The sequence below is a fragment of the Brienomyrus brachyistius genome, chromosome 23, assembly GCF_023856365.1.
Source record: "Brienomyrus brachyistius isolate T26 chromosome 23, BBRACH_0.4, whole genome shotgun sequence".
Lineage (NCBI taxonomy): Eukaryota > Metazoa > Chordata > Actinopteri > Osteoglossiformes > Mormyridae > Brienomyrus > Brienomyrus brachyistius.
In genome coordinates this window covers 15,093,686-15,106,956 of record NC_064555.1, presented here as the reverse complement: position 1 = coordinate 15,106,956, position 13,271 = coordinate 15,093,686, and the positions used below count along the sequence as shown (strand labels likewise).

Here is a 13,271-nt window from a genome sequence, read left to right as displayed (position 1 = left end):
GATTAAAAAAAAAGCAGTTATTTCTAAATAATGATCTGAAGTAAAATTAGATCTGCACCCCGCGTAGACCACGCCCCTTCTCTCTCGCTGTCACACGCAAACACACACATAAGGGTGCACCCTGACACAAAATATGTATGTATCGATTAAATATTTGTCGTTAACAGTCCCAATCGGCTTCTCAGTATATCTCTTGTACCCGAAATCTTGAAAGTAAGCTTTATTTGCCCGGATTTAGGGTTTCAGATATGATGTGCATTCTTCCTGAATGAATCTACAAATTGAATCCCCTTTTTTTATACAGTATATGAACGATCGCATTGAATCCATGGCTTCGCTGAAATGTGCTGTAGCTGACGGATCCAGCTCCGTGTTTTGGCCCCTCCTTTGACTCCAAGGCCGGGGTATGGAGAAAGAGTAGTCGACAAGTCCCGTGGACCAATAGCACAACAGTGCTGCCCGAGAGGGGAACCCGGTGTGCAGGCGAAGGGCCAAAGCACACCGCAAGCAGCACTGACAATATCGGATCTGCCACGGTAGTGCTCTCAGATTTTTTTTTTTCGCCTCCCCTTGATGCTGAGATTTTTTTTTTTTTTTTTTTGCTTTAGAGGAATATTTCATTATACGGTTACGCTGGTATAACTTCCAAGTCCAAATATAAAGGTAAGATATAATCGTGCTGGACTGACTGTTCTCAGGGAGTTTATACATAATCATGTAAATAGGTGTTCAGATTTTTCTGGATTCCTAACCTACTGGCAAACATACAGTTATAAACGGGACGGATAATATTCCGTAGGCGTTCCCCGCGTTGGAAACTAGTCTCCGATCGTCTTTGTTAGGCTGCAAGAGGTAGGGATCGTGGCAGAATCCTTGTGCAACCTTACAACTGTTTCATCTGGCAGTTCTTTAAAGTTATTCTGGTGCAGCGGACTGTTCCGTAAAGGAGTTTCCACTCAATTACACACATTTTTCAAATTGGTTTGAGGCGGCAGTCAAATCGATACGTGAGCCGGGACAGGGTTGATCTCCCTGGAATACCCCACATTCACGGCGTACGGAGAAATGCGGTGTAATATCATAAGAAATGCTCAGTTACCACGTTGCGCTTATTTATTTTGTGTAAGCTGTAATTAAAGGGGGAGGGGGCGCACGGTTGAAAGACTCAAGGGACCCCAGCGTTTTGATTATTTTAAAATTGCCAGGTACTCTAATTCGTGGGCAAGCATTTGGAGATTCAGAAATACTTGTCCACTTAATTAACTGTATTGCGGTTCTTGGCGATGCACATATCTAGAGAATATTAGAAAACATGAATGATAATGTGTAGTAGCTAACTTTCTTATACTCTTAAACAACCAGATAACCACGCTGTCGACGTCGTGCAGTGTCTGTAAGTTTTGAAATATGAAATATGAAAACAGTAGATATATTGCCGTAGATTTTGTTACAAATGAAGTTCATTCCCAGGGGCTCTGCACAATATAAGGTGGAATTATTTTCCGCAGCCGGGCAGGGTCTAAGGTTATTTTTGCAATCATCACATTTATTAAATGATCGCCACGACGCTATTCAGACACAGTGCTTGAAATGCCGCGATTGAAAAAAAAGAATCGAAATGAAAAGAATTTGCTGCTGCACTTTCGTTCAACGTTACACTTAAGCTGTTAATCGATCCGTGAGCTGGACAGAATAGTCAAATGTTTACCGAGATACCTACACTTGCAAATATTGACACAACTAACATATATTAATATCAATATTATTATTATTGTTATTATTGTTGTTATTAATAACAACAACAATAATAATAATAATAATAATAATAAACAATGACGACAAGAACAACAATAATCAACATTATCATCTCCGATTGGGGAAGCAGCCCCCTGGTCCTTGGCACGCCAGCACGAGTTCTGTCACCTTATTCTGGTCCAAAAGTGTCCCGAGCATGTTGGGTCGGGTTTGTAGGCTGTCAAACACCGTTAAAAGAGAAACACGTGACCTGCCATATCGCAATATAGCTGACATGATGCTCATTCCTTGCCTATTCGATCGCTTTAGCTTGAGTATGCTTTCATTTTTTATTTTTTTTTTTGGCGTGCGGCTTCGCTGTTATGATTCCGCCGTTGAGATACAAATGGCGTTCATCACTAATAGGTGACGTGCTGTTTTCGGCATGTACGATTGCGAAATTTGAGGGCGCAAGAAGAGAAGAGCGCTCATGCCTTTCTGTAACAGCAAGGAAATGTCATCAGGAAACCAGAACCTAAGCTTTGCGTTTAACTAACATCTAACTGTAAGAGGGAAGCGGGCCAGTCTTTGCACTTCTGTGGTACAGCCTTATGGGCGTGAAGAAAAGTAGGTTCACTGTGAGGGGTGAGTATAAAATTGCACTGTTTAATTCCCGGTCGTAATTCAGAAAGCGATGCACGGAGCAATGTTTTATGACACAAACCAAGCTATGACAAATCCATTACAAACAAACAGGGTATGATGTTTTAATACTGGCATGTTTTGACAGCAAATAGAAGAACCAAGTCAATCAAAAAATATGAATAGAATTGACACATAAGCTCTGCATTGTATTTTTATGTACTACTCATTAAAGATAATGATGAGATAGTGATGCGATATTGCGACTCGCATTATGCTTGAGTCTACGTCAGGCACAATGGCATCCGATAAGGATCGGGGCAAATAATCGGTAATATATGGATCAAATGCCTTTTGGGGACCAGTTTCCTGGCGTCTTGGCTCTCTCGCTTTTTTCTTTGGTTTCAAAATTTTGCACTCCATAAAACTATTTGAATACCCGTCAACGTTATGTATATTAAACTGGAATGTGTTTTTATTTCTGGAAAAACCTGCAGCTCTCTTAGATGCGCAGATCACTGGGCGGCGGTCGCAGTCTGCCGAAAGTAAAGTTTAATTTTACGCCTTGAATCTTTAGGTTATGATTTGAGACTTAAGTATGAGAGCTCAGCGATCAATAGCATAACCGTAAGTGGTAGTTTAAATATCCGCTGCTGAAAATCGTAGTCTGTAGTTAAACCATCCGGCAACGTCTCTGTTTTTGCTGTTTGATCATTTCAAAGGCCAGGTCCAGGGGGATACGGTTGAAGAAAACTCAAGCGTTATCGATCTAAATCTTAACGTTTAGCATAAATACACTAGACAGTGACCTTTGGATACTTTTTTTGTGCAATTATTTTATCATCGGACGTTCCATTAAACTTGAAATTCTCTCGGTAGCTCAATTTCATACGCAGTCGTTTGAATATGATTTCTAGAGTAAAATATAAAATCTCATACTTTTGCTGCAAGCAGGAATGCATGATGTAAATGTTATATTGGTTAAACCTGAAAGATCCTGTTGCCTCCTGGAGATGTACCCATCAACACGCGGACACAATCATTTAAATGCTTTAACGCTGAACTGGCGACTGTTGAAAGGGATACTAATTGTCTTTAGGACTGTTGTCCTTGAGAAATCATGACTGGCTACTATTAATCTGGGCAGGTGTTTGTTTTGCAGTCTTTCTGTTTTACCCATCAGTTTGATCCAGGTTCGAGTTTCAGGCTGTGATGTTTTCCAACACTCTGTGAATCTCAATAATCGTATTCAATTTATGCTGTTATGTACCCCTTGCACGTCACCTTCCGTTGCTGTAGACCAGTTCCAATGCTAAGAACACAAGTACAAAGGATGGTCAAAATCCCCGGTGTTGAGACCGGTCTTGCCAAAATCACGGTCTTTGCATTCCTGGTATTGAGTTTCACTCACTGTTTGACCTCCTTGTCATTGTACAGAAAGTGACATAATTCATTAGGTCGACCCTTGTCTCTGTTTGTCTCAATCCTAAACAGGCTCTGCCCATGCTCTCCCCAACATCAAGAAAGTCAATTAAAACATATAATTTGTATAGTTTCCTAGAGTAATATAGCCATGGACCTGTGCTGTTCTCTTCAAGCAACAAATTGCCTTGAGTTTTTGAGTTTTTCTTGTTAGCGCTGTGGACCTGGAGTCCAAAGAATCCCAAAAGGCACATGAGGAAACCTGAGGTGTGTTTCCGGGTCTGAAAAAAAATGAGCTGGATGAGAAATACTGCCGGGCTGCCGTTGCTATCCCCCTCCGAATTTAATGACTTACCAGGTACGAAAAAATAAGAGGAATGAAGAGGAAGAGCTGCGGTTTCAGAGTCCCTCTAGGTAAGGCTGTGTGAGAGAATGGGAGGTGTGTTATGAGCTTGTGAGCCTACATCTAGATCAAGAGTTATTTCCCATGCACCACTGATATCTGCGGACAGATTGGCAACTTGAAATCTGCGTAGTGTGTTTTTGTACATGGTGGGGGCGGGGGAGGGGGGGGATGGACATGCATACTTCACAAATGTAGAGCCAGGGCTGAGTCTCCAGCCCCAGTTATGAGGGTGTGGGGCGACAGTGCCAACCACAACACCGCTATGCCACTCCTATTAATATTATTATTGTCATTCCTGTTTGTTTTATGTGTTGATATAGATAGCGAGTTTGCAGATGGTCGTGTATGACCCGTTAGTAGCATGGCTTTACGCGGCAGGACACGAATGCTGTGTCATGGGGGCCTTTGCACACGGCGGGGGCTCTCTGCGAATCAGCAGGAGGGCGACAGGTGGCGTGGCGGCTATGGAAGTGAGCGTGCAAAGCAAAGTGGACGTGGTTCGGATCCGTACCACGCGAAGTCGTCCACCTGCTTTATTTTGCGAAGTATTTTAGCAGCGGGGGTGTGGTGGTTAAGTGCAGGAAATATTTCCAGGACACGTTCAAGGAAAGGCCCGCTTTGTGCTTTTCAGTAATAGGTTTGATCTCTAACACTTCCACAGATTTACATTTGGCAAAACTGTCAGCTTCTCTGGACACAGCAGCTGGAAAAGCGATAGAGAAGTAAAATATTCAGATAAATGTATGAAAAATACGAGGTGAAAGTACAGTAGACTTATGGCTTATTCTGTTTGAAGCAAGCCAGAATTGAACTGACGATAATGAAAGAACAGGGACTTGTTTTAAAGCTTGTTTTGCTCTCCAGCGAATGCTTATGCGCCTGTTTAAGGTGCTGTATGCGCAGTGTTATGCTTTTAAATTCTAACACAGCATCTGAGCTGCTGATCTGTTTCCAGGTCTTGTTACCATTGTTGTTGGTTGCTGCCTCAGAGTGTCAGGGACTGTGCAAACAGCTCGTGGTGTCAAGCTGACTGACATCACGTCTGGAGCTGCGAATAAGACGCGCTTATCCGTGAAGCTGCTGTTCCCGTCCATCACTGTAATGGCGTGCAGTGTGCAGTGTGCACTGGCGCGACTGAGTCCCCTTGGTGCCAGCAAGGAGCTGGAACTGCAAATTACCTTGCGGCACAACGGGACCTTAAACCGCAAAGCCTTTTGGGAAAATCAGTATGCGATAGCAGATGTTTAAGCGACCAGTGAGTCAAGTGCATGACTGCTTTTAGTCTGTATAGAGGAGTGTTTCCCAACCCAGTCCTCGGGGACCCACAGATGGTCCACGTTTTTGCTCCGTCCAAGCTTCCTGTCAGATTGTCCACATTTTTGCTTCCTCCCAGCAAAACATGGACTGTCTGTGGGTCCCCGAGGACTGGGTCGGGAAACACTGACGTAGAGTGATTATTTGTTACTTTGGTCATTCATCACGTTGAAGGTCTAGACACCGATGGAGACACTGTTGTCATTTGAGATATTCTCAGTATTTCCTTGTGATGGAGTGGGAGTAATTGTCAGATTAACCTGTTTGTGCGGAAAATCATCTGGCATTCTGGGTTCACATCACTCTGTGCCACTCCGATGGTCTGGCCGAGGAATCACTGGTACCCAAAATCCTAGGCAGAGGGAGAGGGAAGAAGACCGGCGATGGGATCAATGTTTCTTTTTTTTTTTTGCAACCCGAACATGTCCGAGGAGCTCAGGAGCTGAAAGGGACAGCAGGGAAAAAGCTGATTGCGATGGGCCCTAATTACCTCTTTGCTTTATAGCATGAGGTAGAAAACCGTGACACTGGGTAAGTGGAAAACCAGGAAATGTGGGAAGGATTTGCAGCCAGATCAGAATGTCGCAGTATGTATCTGCTTACTGATCCGGCTGCAACTTCTGTGATTTCACAAATCTCATTTGAATAAAATTTGAATGCATTTACATACTCTCTATATGTAAATATATTACGCTTATATTTTCTGGCTTTGTATAATCGTTCTCAAGCTCTGTGGATAGGCAATCTGCATCCATGTCCAGAAGGATATCGGTTCGATTTCGAAACCTATCACTGTCAGGCCATTGAGGTAAACCTCTTAACCCCGAAAACTGTCTCAGGGCCTCCGAATAAATGGGAAACCTTGCGTTCTGACCCCAAGCCTTTCTCTCATCCATACATGTGTCTCTGGTGGAGAGTAAGATGGCATATGCAAAAAAATCAAAGGACTCCTATGCACAAATGAAAGCATCTTATCTCAAGATCGGAATGCTTGCTCAGTCACACCCAGTACGGAGAACAACATACAGTATAAATAATTGACAACAAAAGTGCCAGGAAACAAATACACATTTGGCAGTACCATTCATAAAACTGCAGGTGCAAGTAATATTGTAGTAGTTCAGACTTAACTATTGATGAAGTAGATAGCTTGGGGAAGCAGCCGGTCTTGAATCTGGTTGCCAGTATCCTACAACTCCTACCCATCCATACACGTGTCTGTTTCCCATAGTCCTTTGCTTCATGCACGATCACAACCAGGAAGCTGTCCCTGGTATAAGGAGAAGCTACGGTTCAGCCTGGACACGATTCCAGCGCATCGCAGTGGATGTAACCTTCAAGGGCACCAAGTTCGCGAAGGCCGTGTCTTGGGACAATCGGATCTCTATGCACATTGACCCAGGGGCAGGGATTACAGCCACAGTGCCCCTCTGTAATACAACCACTGAATTCATGTTGACATTTTGTTTATTATAGTCTTGCTCGATTGCCTCACATTGCCATCTGTCCTTTATATTAGGGATTCTGAACATGTTGAAGGCTGTGGACCGGTTTGCATTGTGCAAAAATTTCACGAACTAGGAACACTTGTTCCGGGGTGGGGTGGGGTGGGGTGGGGGGGGGATATGTATAGGACACATGTAATAAATTTGTCTGTTTTTTTAGCCTTTTTTGTGAATGTAGGGGGTTGTAAAGTTTATTTTTGGGAATTAACCAACCACTCTCCCAGACTCCCAGCATTCCGTGGAACAATGGACCAGATCTGTGGAGGAGGTAACAAAAGAATTAGGTAGGGATGGGAGTGACAGAGAAGGAGTGCATGACTGACACCTGGTGTGATGAATGGTGTGACCGAGGAAGTGGGACAGAGGGATGACAAAGAGAGAAAATGACAGGAAAACAAGGCAGGAAATTAAATCGATGCAATTGCATTTTGGATTTGCTTGTTTCCCTCAGGTTAATGCTGTGGTGCCGGGGGAGAGGCTGTGTTCAGAGGCTGTGTTCAGAGGCTGTGTTCAGGTTTACATGCAGAATCTCCCTCTTTACAATTCTGCCTGCATCCCAGCATTACAGGTGATCTCTATCTACAGTATATGCAACTGACAAAGGCAGAAGATTGTTGCCATGGTTATTATAGAATTATTTATGCCATATTTAACAGTTATAGATGGATCCTTAGATGTCATGTTAAATAACCTTTTGCTGCACAGTTATTCTGGCAATTCTGTTATGTTCTTCTAATAAAACATGACACTATAGGCATGGCGTAGGGCTCATGCTAATTCTACTATGGTAAAATAATTATGGTGCAAGTAAAAATGTTTTCAGTTTTACCATAAGATTTATTGAAATAGCCTGACAATAGGAAATAAGCATTTGGAAGCACTGACTGGGACATTTGGAATGTGTTGGCCAGCAATCGCCACTTCGTTGCTGCTACCAGTGGGCTCCCAAATCCCCAGAAGCGGCAGCTGTTTTTTGGGAAGAGTCGCAGAGTCGACAGCCAATCAGAATGGGTTGGCCCTTCTGCTTTTGACCAGTCAGGAGAGAGAGGTCAGGGGCAGGTTGCTGCAAGCAGTCGGTTCCACACAAAGCAGATGATGGGTAGCTCCACCAGTAAGGCAGGAAGTCCAACATGTGCCCTTGTCTGCTGGGCCAGACGCTGGCTTCCGACCGGCATGTGAGATAGAGAGAATTAGGTCTGCTTGACCAATGAGAAGCCTTTGCTGTACCAGCCTACGCCTGCCATCACTGTGATTTCCTGTCCATTCAGCGTTTCAGCTCGTAACCTGTTAAGTATTTGTCGGTTGCTGGCAGTCCCCTCCGCGCGGTGAAGGACACGGCCTCTGCAGTGCTGCTGTGGCTGAGCTTCTGGACTGGGAGGTTTTCTAGAGGCAGCTTGGTGTCTGCCTGGAGGGGGGATGGTTCACTGGGAGGTCAGCGGTACTTTGCAGTGGCATATGTTAGTCGGGATCGCTGCATTAATGTGGCTGCTCCTTTCGCGTCGCCCAACTTGAACAGTGGATGAGAAGAAAAGTCTACAGCCCTTCATACTGTGTTGTTTGAATTTGAGACTAAAGATGCTTCCATGGCAAGATTCACCCAAAATCCAAAAAAATGTCAGCTGATTTGTGATGACTGTATTGTTGAGGAAATTGCCTATTGTCCCTATCAGAAAGCTCATGGGAGTTATATTTACCCGAAAATGTTCTGAGGGCTGAAAGAAAAATGGTTCAGAGAGATTGCAGAAGAGGTGGGTCCAAGCAACTAGAGGAGGCGGGGCCAAGACATTTAATTGGTTGGTCCCGCCTGCTCTAGTTGTATGGACTCACCTCCTCTACAATCTGATTGGTTATCTCTCTGAACCAATAATTTTTGTTCTGACCGTAGATCATTTTTTGCAAGTAAAATTCCCACAAGCTATCAGCAAGGCTTTATGATAAGAGCTACACGGTCTGAACACATCACGGGATATCTTGCAATGGAGCCTGGACTCCATGGCTGCTTCCTCGAGTGTTCGATAGAGTGTGTGCCATTTGAATGTTAAGCTGGGTTCTTCAAGTGTCCCCTGAGTGAAGACATTTTATGTAACACAATGGGATGTATTCCCCAGTTGTACCTCCCTTGTAGCTGTCTGTTATCTGCTCCCACTTTCCGTCAGGCTGTTGGCAATGCTTACAATGAGAAAACCGAGCACACTGAAGATACTGAGTCATGCATGCATTGTTGTTGTAATGCATAGGTTCACCTGGGCTACAGCCCAGGACCCTTCCACCCCCCCCCCCCCCCACACGTGGCCAAACACCTGGAAGCACACTGGTCATTTTCTTACTAAACTGGGAGCTCTGCTTTGTGGCAGAAGCCAGTCAGGATGCTTATGAGGGACCAGAATTTGTGTTGGAGCTACTGGCGGAGGGCTATCCAGGATACCATTTGGGCTCAGAATTAGGATATGCTGAGTCAGTGCCCAGTGATTGAATTGTGTGAGGTCTTGGAAGGTCACTCCCTGTAAACCAGTAGGCACACTCCTACCTACTGGCCACCTCAGGAGGTGTCCCTCTATGGCATTTTCTTTGCTAATTCCCATCTTCCAGGCCCCCAAGACACAAGAAAAATCACCCTTGAAGAAATGGAATAGACGGTGCTCCTGATTCGAACTGACAATGGCGGTATTGGACGTGCGGCGTGTCCTTCATGTGGGTCATTATGGCTTACAGATGCATTGGCGTGACTTTTGGCTGCCTTCTGTTAAAGGAGCGCTTTGAGGGTCCCTGCTGGCTGGAACAAGAGGGGCCGTGATGTTGATAGCTACTGCTCAGGTACCTAATAGGATGCTGGATCTGAAGGGTGCTTATCTAGGGCAGGTTCCCAGTCACACGACCTCATTTTGGCACTGAAATTTCAGGTTAAATACCTGGCTCAGGGGCGTAGGCCACCTGGAATTCTATAATTCCTACCTAAAGTCTTGGAATTGTATCCAGCACAAATGCTTTTCCAGAGCAAAAATCTGCCAGCACACAATTCTACAGTAAGAAGTGTGGCCTCACGGTGCACTTGTAGTTGAGAATCCAGAATGAGCGGAGGTGAGAGCGCTAAGACCAGTCCAGAGAATAGGCAAGAAGAAAAAGCCAGCAACCAGTGCATGATGGATAAAAAAAAGCATTTCTCAAATGAATGCAGCATAACTGAATTTCCCAATATTTACGCAAAGCTGGAGTTAATGCTGTGACTTGGCATTGAGTAAATGTCCCCCACCATTGTAAGAAAGCATTGCTGCAGAACAAGGCCATACAGTAGATGTTGTGTGGACCTTGTAGGGTCCCTAAGTGTTGTGGGTGGGGCTTGGTGTCTGGGGTCAGGGCACACGGATTGCAGCATAAACTGCTTCCTTTGACTCACACACAGACACACAAACCAACTGGCAGGCTTTGAAAATATGTGAATGGCTCTGATAAATTTTCCGGCTGTGATAAATCTGCCTATTCTCGATTTTGGGCTGACGGACACCAAGTGGCTGGTTGCAGAACTCCTGCCGCCCCCCTTCTATTCTTCCCGGAACCTCAAGTTTTAATGAAGGCGACGACGCAGTGAAGGGGCGCCAAGGCTCTGTCGTTCATGTTGCTGGATCGCCAGTGTCAGGCCGCTGCCAACAAAGTGTGAAAGCGCTCATTAGAGGCTGCGAAGGCTGGCTGCCGTCGTCTTTCGGCACATGGCCACTCCTGCCCCTTTCGGTAGCGGCACCATCCGTCACGCTGGCGCTTCAGTTTGACGTACGTGTTTATTAGCGCTCTCGTTCTCCAGTAGCCGGGTGCCCGTTCATGCAGCTGGATGTTTTTATAAAACGCTGGCAGCAGGAGGGTCTTGCTACGCTTCCTTGCTGTGAGGGCCCTGCTGGACACTCCGAGTCAGCGTCGTTATCCTCCCCGCCTGGTCGCCTGCTGCCTGGCACTGGTTGGCTAATGGTGCTGCGGCTGCTTTGTTAGGACCGCTGCTAACTCGATCGGATTGGCCCGGCGAATGTGAAGGATGTCGCCGACTTGTTCTGCAGCCTTGGGGCGATCCGGGCGCCTTCTTAAGACCGACAGGCTTCAGTAGATACCCGCCATCCTGTTCACTCATGCAGTTAGTAGTTTGGTCAATTAAATTTGGTAAATTCTTTGATCTGATGCTGATTCTCTGCCTTGGATATGAAGCTAAGAATATGTTTCCTATCTGCGTTACGACCCGTTGTTCCACTGCAATCATGTCACACAACAACTAGCCCTCTAACTCAGGGGTCTCCAACTCCAGTCCAGGAGGGCTACTATCCAGTAGATTTTCTATCCTACCTGGCTTCTGATGAGCCACACCTGCTCTCAGGTAAATATCGGGAGCAGGTGTGGCTCGTCAGAAGCCGGGAAGGATAGAAAATCTACTGGATAGTAGCCCTCCTTGCCCGGAGTTGGAGATCCCTGCTCTAACTGCTGACCCACTCTGACTCCATCTGTGATTCCTTAGTTGGTCTGTAGCATATCCTGAAAGTACACGTCTTTGATTGAATGGCTCTCTTATTAGATTACTGGAAGTTTGTATGTATTCTATAGTTCTTTCTTCAGTGCTAACTCGCACTTGTAGCCAGTTATTTATCGCCAGCCTGCATGTAGGTGTAGCTGACTTTAGTGTACAGTCTGCCTCGCTTTTAGGCCAATTTGGAAAAAAGCAACTGCTGAATAAATAAATGTAAATGTAAAGACACAAAGCACAATCTTCTTTATCAGATTTTTCTTTTTTTCTTGTAATCCGCTACCTTGGCCATGCATCGTCGTTATGGTACTCACCATGCCTAATCAGGCAGCGAGGAACCGAATGATCACTCTGAGTGTCTGGTGATGAACTGGCGATAGGTATATGGGATACGACAAAAATATCCATTGAACAGGGGTTTGCCATCAGCAGTTTGCGTCCACGCCGGAGAACACATTTGGCTTATCATTGGTTGTCCTCACCAGCCAAGCCTCGCACAAACGTGGCAGAATGGAATAAAAGCACCATCCAGCATATCAGTCAAAAGGAGAGGGTTCTCCATTTATCACCACCTCCCCCCATTCTATTTCCAACCCATTGAATACTCTTGTAGTTTGCTGAAGCTGTTACGTGAAGAGTTTTAATTACAGACCCCAGATTTGAGGTGACATTTCAATCTGACATTTCAGTGCTAATCATCAGTATCCTCCACTGGGGAGTCGACTTGCCCTGAGTGGTCACCAAAGCCTCTGTCCCTGACAGCTTCCTCGCCCGCCATCGCGTTCTGCGATTGCCACGTCTACGGCCGGAATGCAGGTTGTCACGCTGGCCGTAAACCAGCGCCTTCCCTTTGTCAGCACGGCTGAAGATTAAAGCGAGTCGTCCGTTTGATGTTAGCAGCGTTCCTCTCATAATACCATCATAAAGATCGCCCTAAACCACCAGCCTGCATTAACATCATCCTTTTGATCGGTGCTGTCATTTGTGTGATACTCGCTGGGCCTGTGAAAATGCTGAGCTGTCACATGAAGATGCGGTTTTACGTCACGGATTCCGTGCCGGCGCCTGTAGTTGCTGAACCGAAGAGTGAATTTCGGTTAGTACACAGGATTTGTTTTCCAGAAAATTACTGTGGTTTTGGAAATTTAAAGAAAGTTCTTCATTGGATATAATGCATGAGGACTAAGTGCATTTTGGTTCCTGATACTGTAACATATGAGGAGGAAGCTTGACTTTAGGTCATTGGGGGTCTCATCTCAAACACAATGAGAAATGGACTTCCTGGTCTGAGGGTTGAAGTTCTGCTCGCCCTGTGTGATTGGGGTTTGAATTCTTTCCTGCACTCCGTCTTTCCTCCATTTACTCTGGTTTCATCCCGCAGCCAAAATGCTTCCGCGATGGACTGCCATCCCACCCTGGGTGTCCTCCTGCCCTGAGCACCTTGGGATAGACTCCAGTCTCACGCTGACCCGGTATTAACTAAATGGCTGTAAGATGGATACATAGATAGACGCTCCGCAAAGTACTGAGACGACCCGCTGTGATAAATTCAAACACCAGCCTCGGTATGTCACCGGCATTAGCTTCCCGCTCACACAAGCACGCTGTAGAAATATCACACGCTGAGGCAGCCATAATATAGTGTTGTGCGCAGAAATGTCAACTGGTAATTACTAAACCGATTAATGTCAGCCCAGCCTGGGCTCAGAGTCGCCGGGGCATCTTGTAGTGACAGATTTTGTCATCTGCA

General features: G+C 45.5%; 1 protein-coding gene across 4 annotated transcripts in view; it reads left to right on the top strand.

Moving 5' to 3' along the window:
- Positions 1-463: 463 nt before the first annotated feature.
- dlgap3 (discs, large (Drosophila) homolog-associated protein 3) overlaps positions 464-13,271 on the top strand; it is a 101,476-nt gene continuing 88,668 nt past the window's right edge. For 3 of the 4 annotated variants that reach the window (XM_048993399.1, XM_048993401.1, XM_048993403.1), the window contains exon 1: positions 464-663. The gene's annotated coding sequence lies outside the window, so the exon portion shown is untranslated. Of the gene's footprint in view, positions 664-2,091; positions 2,380-13,271 lie in introns of those variants that run through there. The other variant, XM_048993400.1, reaches the window with a different exon arrangement.